The sequence below is a fragment of the Heteronotia binoei genome, chromosome 11, assembly GCF_032191835.1.
Source record: "Heteronotia binoei isolate CCM8104 ecotype False Entrance Well chromosome 11, APGP_CSIRO_Hbin_v1, whole genome shotgun sequence".
In the NCBI taxonomy this organism is placed as follows: domain Eukaryota; kingdom Metazoa; phylum Chordata; class Lepidosauria; order Squamata; family Gekkonidae; genus Heteronotia; species Heteronotia binoei.
In genome coordinates this window covers 38,789,935-38,802,298 of record NC_083233.1, presented here as the reverse complement: position 1 = coordinate 38,802,298, position 12,364 = coordinate 38,789,935, and positions in this window count along the sequence as shown.

Below are 12,364 nucleotides of genomic sequence, written 5' to 3'. Positions count from 1 at the left end.
TAGTCTGTAAAGGTGGATTCCAGGCTTTTGCGAAGTTATTCATTAGTGCATCTTTTTTAAAATAGTTACTGTGTCAATTGAATTTGGACTGGAAAAGTTGGGAATCACTGATCTAGGTAATAGGTAAAACTGTTTTATAGATAAACTGAAAACGTATTCTCCAGACCACCACTCATCCCCCATTTTTGTTTCCTTTATTTTCTTTCCACTCTAACTTCTCACTTAACTAAGAATACTCTTTTAAGGGGAAAAAGGAGATATTCAGTGTTTGGGTGGCAAAATAAGGAAAATGTTGACCATGTGAAGCTGCCTTGGATCATTTGTCCATCTCTCAGTACTGTATATTTTGACTAACAGTGGCTCTTCAAGGTCAGCAGCCAGAGAAGGTCTTTCTGAACACCTGCTGACCTTCCACTAGTCCTAGTTATATTCCATCCTGGGTTGCATGTCTAATTTGCTTTAGAGCATAAGGAAATGATGGGAATGAGCATTGTATGTGCATATATACGTTAAACTATGTATGTATAACCACCAGGGCTCTTTTTTTTGTAGCAGGAACTCCTTTGCATATTAGGCAACACACCTGTCATGTAGCCAATCCTCCATGAGCTTACAGGGCTCTTATTACAGGGCCTATTGTAAGGTCCAGGAGAATTGGCAACATCAGGGGTGTGTGGCCTAATATGCAAAGAAGTTCCTGCTACAAAAAAAGCCCTGACTAGGACTATCTTAATTGCATGAAGTTCCTTTGTTGAAATCTGTGTACATGTACATCTGAATAAAACAGCCCTGAAAAGGAAAGTGTAGCTTTGGCTAGATGATTGGGTGTATCACAGCAAGCACCATTTCAAAAGAGATATTCTCTTATGAGTGAGTGGAAGAAGAATGCTTCTCCCATGGTGCTTGCCTATAGATGTATGAACACATTACTGTTTTTTATATATATGCACCCTTCTCATCAAGACTTTTCTGTACTGACTTGTCTGCATGTTGTATCTGTAATGTCTTCTTAGTGTTTCTGGGTTTAGTGGATGTACAAGCAGACAGTAAAATGAAAACTTTAAAATGTTTTATGCTGGAAAGCAGGTAAAGCAGGTTTAAATGGTCTTAGCTGTGCCATGCATTAAACTGATTCTTCTCTGAATTGTCAATTTCAGTTAATTGTTGTAAGCTTTTCAGGTCTTGCATCACCGACTCAACTTGATGTAAATGGAACTGAAGTAGTTGTCAGCCAGGAAAAGACAAAACCAGCAATCATATCTGAACAGCTGGTAAATTTCTTCAATCCAGTGAGTAAGTGCCACTGTGACCACTGATATCTTTAATTCTTCCCATCGTTGAGTGGATTTGCAATGCTGAGTTTATTATTGTTCAACTTTGTTAGTTTGTATTACAGAAGCTGTGCTATGTGTAGGTAAAACATTTCATTGGTATTTTAAGGGTGAGGAAGATGTCTCTATTACAAATGTGAATGATTTTTTTGAATGTTCTTTCCCTGTATTACCATATTGTGGCTTCTCTTGACCTGGATCTGCTATGGAGAACAGCACATTGGAGAAGCAAAAGCCCAAAGCTTTTCTAGATGCACTAAAGTACCTTGAACAGTTCTTACAGAAATTCTCAACCCGAAATTCAATGCTTAGCATCAAACATCAGTCCAAACCAGTTGACCTTGCAATGCATCCAAACGACTTTTGATGTAGTCTTTGGGCATAGGGGAGGAGGTACCATGGAAACAGTCTTATCTACCATAGCTCATGGCAATCATTCACCAAAATAAAACAGCATGTCTTGTTTGCTTAATGCTAAGGATAAGCATGGCTGTTCTCAGGGCTTTTTTTGAGCAAGAATGCCATTCTGGCTGGCTTGGCATCAGGGGGTATGACCTAAGATGCAAATGAGTTCCCCCTGGGCTTCTACAAAAAAAACCCTGTGTGAAACAATGGTGATGTCAAATATGCAAATGAGTTCCTGCTGGGCTTTTTCTACCAGAAAAAAAAGCCCTGGCTGTTCTGGTGTCCCTGTTGACTGAGAATGCCATTCTGGCCATTTTTAGTCTATATAGGATGAAATCCCAACATGATGCATATGGACAACATGATGCCCATGACACCTTTCCTAGTGTCCACCAATTGTTTTTATAAAGTGGACAGAGCCAGGTGGGGCTTTTGTTCAGCAGGACTTCTGATGGGCCATTGGACAGCTGATAAAATGAATGTCAATAGGTGAAATGAATATCAACAGGCCAATGAAAAGGGTTTTGCCCTTGGCTTGGAGAATGGCTTATTGGTTGGGTCCAAAAGGATAGAATTCAACTGACAGCTGGGCCACACTGGCCCACTAAAAAAGATCTTTGCAGTCTACTTTCCTTCTGCTAAATTGCAGAATGGCCAGTGAGGTCGTTTTAGAAGGGAGCAGAGCACTGCTTTGGGCATATTGCAAGGTCTTGTGTCTGTGGCCAGGGGGGTTTGTTGTGGTTATTGTTCTCCAGATACTGTAGTCAATTTCTTGATGAACTTTACTGTGCATAGTGATGGCACTGGTGTTACTTTTCTTGAAGAAATAAAGCCCCCTCGGGCACAAAAAATGGTGCAATTCTTTCATTTTGCAGCCATTGTGCTAGTGCACAGTCAATAAGTTGAAGGTGTTCTCAGCAGGTATCTAGGGAAGGGGGGGGGGGAAGCAATCATGAGAGGCCTTTGCCCCATGACCAAGGCCTGCAGTGTTGCCTCAAGCTCTATCACTTAACTGAAATACATTTTCATGTTTGATAGCCTGTCGTCCCAAAGAAAATCAAGTAGTGGAGCCATGCCTTGCTGGAGAGAATATGAATGAGAGCCTATGTTTGAAACATGGATGCTGCCCCTCCTACAAAGGGCATGTTAAGTTGAAGTGCTATGGGCCACTCAAAGACCGTAAGTGGCATTCTCCTATTTCTCCGCACATTGCATCAGCTACAGATCAGTACAGATTTTATTCTTTGTCATTCTGTCTTTTCTTGAAGATGCCATTGTCAGCCAAGATTTCGCTGCTTCATTTTGCAAGTAATGCAGTACAGTAATATGATTTCCCCCTATATTAAGAGAACTTGACTTTTGTACTGTGAGATTGCTGGCACACCTCTGTGCTCTAGCAAAGTTACCTCCTCCTGTAACACTGCATAATATAACCATACTTGTTCTAAGAGCCAGAAGTGTTGTGGTATTTCATATTTTCTTGAAGTAACAGACCATCTGCTGCTGTTCACACTTTTTGGGACATAGTCCAGCCATCTATAAGGAAACTGCTATAGAAACAAGTGGAGTATGTTATGGTTCCTATGCAAAAAACCAAGATGTCTTACCTCACTCCTCCATAAAAGGTAAATTGTTGATTTCCCAGCATTAATTTGATGTAATAAATTGGTACAAATATAGATACACATCCACATTAAATTTGTTGGTGATGGGAGTAAATAGCTGGCACCTCCTTTGTTGAAATATTTTTTTTTAAATCAGAAATGTAGTGGGGCCAGGGAAGTCTTACAATCTCCTAACAACTGCCTACCTTTGATCCACTTCAAATTCATGAACTTACAATAGTTCATCGCTACCTAATGCCATGCATATCTGAAGAGAGCAGTGCAGTAATAGAGGACATAGTGTGTCAATTTTTAGTTACAGCAGCAGTGCTGAGCATATAAATGTGTAACACTGCAATCCTAAACCCAGTTATTGGAAGCAACTCTGGTTCCAGTACATGTCCCTTTTATTATCAAATAAGCATAGGATGAGACAGTATTTCTGTGGGGTTCCCCTCCCCTCATGATGCTCTTTAACTTGGTCATAAATGATTTGGAGTTGGGAGTAAGCAGTGAAGTGGCCAAGTTTGCAGATGACACTAAATTGTTCAGGGTGGTGAGAACCAGAGAGGATTGTGAGGAACTCCAAAGGGATCTGTTGAGGCTGAGTGAGTGGGTGTCAACGTGGCAGATGAGGTTCAATGTGGCCAAGTGCAAAGTAATGCACATTGGGGCCAAGAATCCCAGCTACAAATACAAGTTGATGGGGTGTGAACTGGCAGAGACTGACCAAGAGAGAGATCTTGGGGTCGTGGTTGATAACTCACTGAAAATGTCAAGACAGTGTGCGATTGCAATAAAAAAAGGCCAACGCCATGCTGGGAATTATTAGGAAGGGAATTGAAAACAAATCAGCCAGTATCATAATGCCCCAGTATAAATCGATGGTGCGGTCTCATTTGGAATACTGTGTACAATTCTGGTCACCGCACCTCAAAAAGGATATTATAGCATTGGAAAAAGTGCAGAAAAGGGCAACTAGAATGATTAAAGGGTTGGAACACTTTTCCTATGAAGAAAGGTTAAAACGCTTGGGGCTCTTTAGCTTGGAGAAATGTCGACTGCGGGGTGACATGACAGAGGTTTACAAGATTATGCATGGGATGGAGAAAGAGAAACAAGTCCTTTTCTCCCTTTCTCAGAATACAAGAACTTGTGGGCATTCGATGACATTGCTGAGCAGTCGGGTTAAAACGGATAAAAGGAAGTAATTCTTCACCCAAAGGGTGATTAACATGTGGAATTCACTGCCACAGGAGGTAGTGGCGGCTACAAGCATAGCCAGCTTCAAGAGGGGGTTAGATAAAAATATGGAGCAGAGGTCTATCAGTGGCTACTAGCCACAGTGTGTATATATATGTATATATATAAAATTATATATATATAATTTTTTTGGCCACTGTATGACAGAGTGTTGGACTGGATGGGCCATTGGCCTGATCCAACATGGCTTCTCTTATGTTCTTAAGCCAACCATTGAAGTTGACAGTCAATTCAGGAAAGACAAAAGGAAATTTTGTCATAGAATGCTGAAAGTATTCAGAGTCATTGCCACAGAAGTAGGTAAGAACTAATCTGGATGACCTTAAAAGGAGAGTGGAGAGACATGTAGAAGATGTTCCATCATCAGTTAGCAGCCATGGTGACATAATGAGAACTCAGTGTTTGGAGGTGGTGTGTATCCATTTGCTAGAGGGGTTAGTAGTAGAGAGAAGGCTGTGGCTTTCATGTCCTGCCTATGGGTTTCCTGGAGGCAGCTGGAGGGTGGAAAACAGGATGGTGGACTGGATGTATTTTTTGGACTGGTCCAACAGGATACTGTTACAATCAGGTCCAATCATGGTTTCTCAGACAGTAGGATTGAGAAGGGCCTTCTTTATCTCATTACCTTTGCCTTGGAGAGTTGCCGCCAGTAAGAGTTGACAATACTGAGACAAAACAGATCAATGTCAGACTTGGTAGAAGGCAGCTTCGTACAGAAACACACACAGTTACTGTCACTCCTTTGGAAGGCATCTTTAAAATTGCCCTTTAAACATATGTCTCTCTTATTCTTTGTGATTGTTTCCCTGTCTTTTAATCAAGTTATCTGTAGAGCAATTAGGTTCTTGAATGCTTCAGGATGTACAGCATATGTCAAAAGACAACACACACTTATGGCCCATGGAGCATTCACTGTATGCATTCTGGCAAGCTGTTAACAAAATGCAGATTTCTCGCAGGCCTATTTGGCTTGAGGTGCTCATGTTTTCCTAGGGCAGCACTTGGTTCCTTCCTACAATGAATAAGGGACAGTTTTATTGCCCCTTTCAATCTGTAAGTTCTGAACTTCACTATGTTAATTTGGTGTCATTTCTCTCCCTCTCCTCCCTGATTTTTGTTGGGCCTACAGCCACTTTTTTTGCAAAAAACAGGCTATGTTCCGAGGGAGCACACAGCTAGTTCCAGAAAGATTTTTATGCTTGCCCAAGCAGCCCATGGCACCCCAGAATGTCATACAGAAAACTGGTGTGTGTGTTTTTAACATGGAGGAGCATTCATCCATATTTTAGATGGTTTTTTAGGTGACCAAGTAAGAACTCCCCTGAAAGAAAATGGACAACTCTTGAAAATGAATCTCTTGAATTTACACCAATAGCTGATGTTTCATAATTTGGGCTTCATGAGCAGTGGAGTAAGATAATAAGTCCTGGGATGAAAGAATGGACTGTACCACTTCATACTATGTGTGGAGGCAGCTAACAGTTTCGAATACTCCTTTTTTTTTAAGCATATGGGGTGGGGGAAATCTTAAACCAGTTCTCAAAGTGCCCTGCTAATGCTTAGCAAGTGGTTTTAAGCACTTTTATGTGTTGAAAAAACTTCCCATACATTCTCTGGTTCCACCTCTCAAGGAAGGTGAATATTATCCTTATATTGCTGGAGGGGAAGGCTGAGTGACCTGCCTAGTGAAATCACCACTGAGAAATTCAAACTGGGGATTTCTTGACTCTATCCCTAAGCCAATATGCTGCACTGTGCTACTTGCAAAGAATGTTGATACAGAGAAGTATTCAAAGATACTATATCTCAGTCACCATCTAAAGCCAAGGGTCCCCAACTTAGTGCTTATGGGTGCCATGGTTCCCACTCTAACACCTTTCCTTTTGACCGCCGACTGTTTTTAGAAAGTGGGCAGGGCCAGGTGGGGCTTTTGGCCAGAAAGACTTCTGATTGGCTGGGCAGATTAAAAGGCATCCTGTTAAACAGAGCTTCCGCCTGAAATGCTGAACTTATTAAATTTATGTATAACCTCTCTGCCTGACTGCTTGTGGCTGGCTCTGCTTCTTTTGGCAGCCATTCTGTGGTTGGTTCCATCTCCTGTGCCAGCCATTTTATGGTTGTGCCCATCACACTATATTAGAATTCTACAGATGCCTGCTGTCTCCAAAAGAATGGGAACCCATTTAAACTAATCCTTTAATTGCAGTCTATATATCTAGCAAAGCTTAACATTGTGAATGTAAGATTTGAGTCAAACATGTTTTGATTAAACTGTAACAGGTGCTCTGCAGACCTTGCGGGTGTGTTGCATTGGGGCTGCCGGACTGTTTGTTTTTGGGTGTCTTCCATTCTGCTGTGTTTTTGTGGAGAAGAGGTAAGTCATGGCTTCTTCCTCCCCACCCCCTCCCCTGACTCTGGAAAAACATTCCCTGGGAACTGTAGTTTTGCAAGAGGATTTATATCACAGTAGAGGACCTACACAGATTACATTTCATAAGTAAAATGTGTAGGAAGAGCAGGAGACGAAGATGATGGGAAATGAGGGGGCAGCAGTATATTTTAGAACAAATCTGAAGTAAAAAATTATAGAGACAGTATTTTAAAAAAAAATCATCATCATACTTTTAAAGATCTTCATGTCTGCCACCCCAACATGGTATAGCCATTGTCAGTTTGCCACTAAAAGCTGCCCTCTGTAAAAGATCATGTGACACTTGGAGGAGGGAGTTCCCTGTCTCTTTCCTTTGAACCTTGATGTTCATGCCCTAGCCCTAATACAAACTGCTTTTGAAAGATCTGCAATGTCCAAAGCAGTTTGCTTTGTGGTATGGAGATTTTGTGTTTGTGTATGGATGTGGGTGTTGGTGTGTACTGTTTGAGAAATTCAAATGCAAAGCCTTTTCACTTAGGAAGGACTTGTTGCATGGTTAGGTATGCATTCTTTTCATTTCTGTTTATGAAAACCATTTTTGTTCTGCCTACTTCTTTTGGCAGAAATCCCATTTGTGTTTGCTTTATGTCATTTTTGTGCAGTCAGTGCAAAAAAACAGCATCATTTTTTATGTCAATCCATATCAGATTTCATTAACATGGGGAGGAGCAGGATGACCACAGTTTCACCCCTAGTGTGGAAGGACACTTGAATTTTCAAATTGAACCAGAGATGTAATGAAAATTGATGACATACTCCAATTCTGAACCCAACCCTTGTGGATTATTGTTAACCCTTTTTATGCTGTGCTATGAAAAAAAGGCATTTTTTGCATGATATTGTTTGGCTATCAACTTGTTTACTGTGAAAATAAAATTGCCCTGTTTTTACATACAGAACGTGGAGCACAACTCTCACACATTCTCTTTCCTAGCTCACCAGATGGTTATTTGTTGAAAGTTTTCACACACAGACCTCCTACTGTGCAAATTGTCGCATTTACAACTTCTCCTGCTCTCGACACCCAATGTTTAAACTGCAGATAGCCAAGCAGAGCTGCTGGCAATTCTCCAAAACAGAGCTAAGAATTAGCAAGGGATTGTCTGCTAAGCTATGGTCTGGGGAATGAATTGGTTTGGAGAGAATTCACATAAATGCAGAAGTGATTGGAGGGTTTTGGTTCAAAATAGGGGGGATGGTTGCCATTACACTTTAAGAATACTGCTAGTTGTTGCTTTAAAAACTTGTTATGCTATAATTAAATAGATGCTAAACCACTGCAGTTTCAAGCATCATATCTGAATGTGTCCAAAGAAGCAAAACAAGATCATTTGTAGTTTCAAGATGGTGCCTGATTCAGTATAGGCTGAAGATAAGAACTTGTAGGACATCTGTAATATTTACTGAGATATCATCAAGGCTGCATGCATCCTGTTTCATTTGCAGGTGCGTCATGTGAATGAAGAATTCGGCAGCTGGCGTTGAAATAATTTGGGAGTTTTTCCCAGTAACTACCTTTTGTAGAGAGAAAGTCTGATGTCTAATAGAAAGTCTAATAGAATTTGTGTTTGTGTGTGTGTGAAAACTTTGCAAATATTGACACTCGTGTAGTTTTAAATCAAATCAAGTTCTGGGTGGATGCAGACAACCATTTACCAAGTGTACCTTGGCATGCATGGGATCATTTGGTGAGCCATCTGCCTGTTGAAGCCCTTATGGACAACCAGATCACTCTGGGGTGAGCATGGCCATCTGTGTTATCCTGCTGAGTTATACAGAAGGTGTGTGGTTAAGAGGAAATTACAGGTTTCTTGGGAGAGATGCAGTTAAACTCACCATAAATCAACTGTTGAATATTTTAAAAAGCAATTAAGGCTCTTTATGCTTGCATGTATTGTGACTGCTAATGTGGATTAGTGGTTCGAGTGCTGGACTAGCAGCAGGGAGACATGGGTTCAAATCTCCAATCTTTCTTCCAAGAATGACCTTGGGCCACTCATCCTCTTGGCTGCACCTACCTCACAGGGCTTTTTTGAGGATAAAATGGGAGACCCATGCAGGGCTTTTTTTGTAGCAGAAACTCCTTTGCATATTAGGCCACACACCCCTGATGTAGCCAATCCTCCAAGAGCTTACAGGGCTCTTAGTACAGGACCTATTGTAATCTCCAGGAGGATTGGCTACATCAGGGGCGTGTGGCCTAATAGGCAAAGGACTTCCTGCTACAAAAAAAGCCCTGGACCCACGTACACTGCCATGGAAGTTCTACGTGCATAAGGCAAAATAGGACAGTGATTCTGCTTCCTCCTTCAGTTAGTAGCCCTATGTTACCAAATGAGAAGTTTGATGGAAAGAGAGACTATATTCTTTCTCATTGGTTGCAGCCGGTGTGCCAATCCTTTGCGAAGAGCTACCAAAGACAAGGATTTGCAAGAAGACAGTGAGGAAAGCGAGGAAAGCAGTGAGAGTCAGTCCAACGATTCAAGTCAGGATGAGGATGGGGCACTAAATTTCCAGAAGAAAGGTAAAAAGTAAAGCTTCGGTTGCTATTTCTGGAGTTCTGCCAGAGTTTATTTTCCTAGACTGCTATATCAGCCATGCTGTGTGTTGCAGCCCCGCCTGTTTGGAAAACAGTAAATTGACTGACGACAGAAATGTTGCCAACCTTTGGAAATAAATCTGATATTTAAAAATCCTCCCCAAGTTGTCAGTTTGTTTTTCTATAATCCCAGTTAATATCTGCCAAACTGTTAGACAATGGAGACTTCCTTCATTCTTGCAGTATATTTTTATACTGAAATTTTATTATGTGAATGAGTAGGAGAAGAGACTCTAACTCTTTTGAGCACATACTTTGCATGTATACATCCTAAATTCAGTTCCTGGAGTCTCCAGTGAAAAGGATCTTGGGTAATTTGATTTGAAAAGGCCCCTATGTGAGATCCCTGAGACAGCTGCCAGTCAGATTAGAAAATATTGGGCTTGTTAAATCCAGTTGAGTCGATGTGAAGCAGCTTCATATTCTCAAATCAGTGGATTGAATCCAGAGGTCCTTTTTTGCAAGTGTCCATAGGTCACAAAATGCTGCTCCCATGGGACAGAGGACCTTCAGGAGGACTATGTGCTAGATTGACTCAACTGGCTGTTTCCTCTGATTCCCACTTCCTGCTGCAGACCCCATCCCCTGACATTCAGGAGTATCAGTTCATGGAGATCACTGAGAGGGAAGTCAGGAAAAAATCATTCTGCCATTGGAAAATTTAGTCTGGCTCCTACCTTGTGGGGACATGGGGGCAGGGTCTGGAGATGATGAACTGACGAAAATCAGCCTCCCTTCTGCTAGTGGAAAAAACTTTTGGTTCAATCCAGTGTCTTGAAGTGTGTCTCAGTACTCCTTGTTTTTACCATGAGACAAGTTTTGTGAACTTGGTTAGGGAACAAGTTCCAGAGAGGTAGCCTATGTGACAGTAATCTTACATGAAAAAGGAGTCTCATGACACCAGTTTAGCATCAGCTTGGCGAAGTGGTTAGGAGCCAGTTTGTAGAGCCAGTTTGGTGCAGTGGTTAGAAGTGCGGACTGTTACCTGGGAGATCCAGGTTTGATTCCCCGCTCCTTCACATGCAGCTTCTGGGTAACCTTGGGTCAGTCACAGCTCTCTCAGAGCTGTTCTCTCAACAGCAGTTCTCTGAGAGCTCTCTCAGCCCCACCTACCTTGCAGGGTGTCTGTTGCGGGGAGGGGAAGGGAAAGGAAACTGTAAGCCGCTCTGAGGCTCCTGAGTGAAGGGCAAGGTATAAATCTAATCTCTTCTTCAACAGAGACAGAGATGTAGAGGGACTGAATCCACTTGTCCTAGATGAAGTGGTGCTAGCTTTTCCAAAGGAGGTTAAATGCTTAGGTGTATTCATAGACTTTGCCTTGTTGTTTGAAAAGGAGGTTGGCAATGTGCCCAGGAGCACCTTCTATCAGTTGTATCTGGTTCACCAGCGCTCTCATTACCTAGATTCAGCTGATCTGGCCACGCTGATACATGCTTCTGTAACCTTATGTCTAGATTACTGCAACATGTTCTATGTGAGAGTTGTCCTTGAAGACAACCCAGAAACTACAGATGATCCAGAATGTGACAGCTCACCTATTGTCAGGGGCTACCCGCCGGGAATATATGAAATAGCTACATTGGCTGCCATTTGGTTTCAAAGTTCAATTCAGGATGCTGGTTATCACTTTTAAAGCCCTTCACAACCTGGTGCCCTCATATTTGAAGGAGTGCCTCCTTCCATATGTCCGTGTTGGCGACTGCAATAATCAGACAGCCATTTTGTTGGCTATCTTACCACTTAGAGTGGCCTGACTGGAATTACCTGGAGTCTGGGCCTTTTTCATCATGGTTCCAGCTTTATGGAATGTGTTCCCTGAAGAGATGAGGTGGGGAGTCCCTTCTTGGAGATCTTCAGGAGGTGCTGCAAGAACTTCCTGTTTCCCAGGGCTTTTGAGGAAGCTTGAGTGGCAGGCATCATTTAAGGGTGGAAGGGCGAGAGTTTTGGGTTCTGCTATTTTAACAGAAAATGTATTTGACTATTATTGTAAGCTGCCTTGAACCCATGAGGAAAGGCTGAGTATAAATGTTTTAAATAAATAATCTTCAACAAGCTTTGGTAGACTACAGCATCCATCATTTGAGGTGCAGGAAAGACAGCCAAACTTGGCCATCAGTTGGCACATATTGTACAAGGTACAGCCTGTGCAGAATTCTCATTCAAAGTAACCTTTCACAACAGCAGTGATTGGTGATTGCACAACACTCTTAGCTTCAATAAAGCAATGCATGAAGCAGGCCAGCTTCAGGGCACAGTTCATACATTTGATGAAGCACATTCCAGCCTGCAAAAGCTTCTGACACAATAAAATTGGTTGGTCTTGAAGATGTAACAGGATTCCTTTTTGGTGTTCATTTTGAGAAAATGTCTTTGTTTGCTGTTTAAATTGAATACCACATGGTGGTGCTGTAGGCAAACTGTCTTCATGATACTGCTTTCCTTCTGTAGGATGCGGGCTGCACAATTTAATTTTTTAAAAAATATATATGTATTTTATTGATTTGTCTTTACTTGCATGGTTGATCAATTCATAAAGCAGCAGGTGTTGAACTATAAAGCAATGGCTACTCAGCTGAAAATATGCCATCAAACCGTTTATGATAGCTTAGCTTACTGAGTTGTGCAAGCATACAAACAAGTGACCACATCTGACTCTGCAGAATGGGACAGTGAAGCCCTGTGCCTCTACAGAGGATGAACAAAAAGAAGAACATTGACTAGTTGTCTAAGC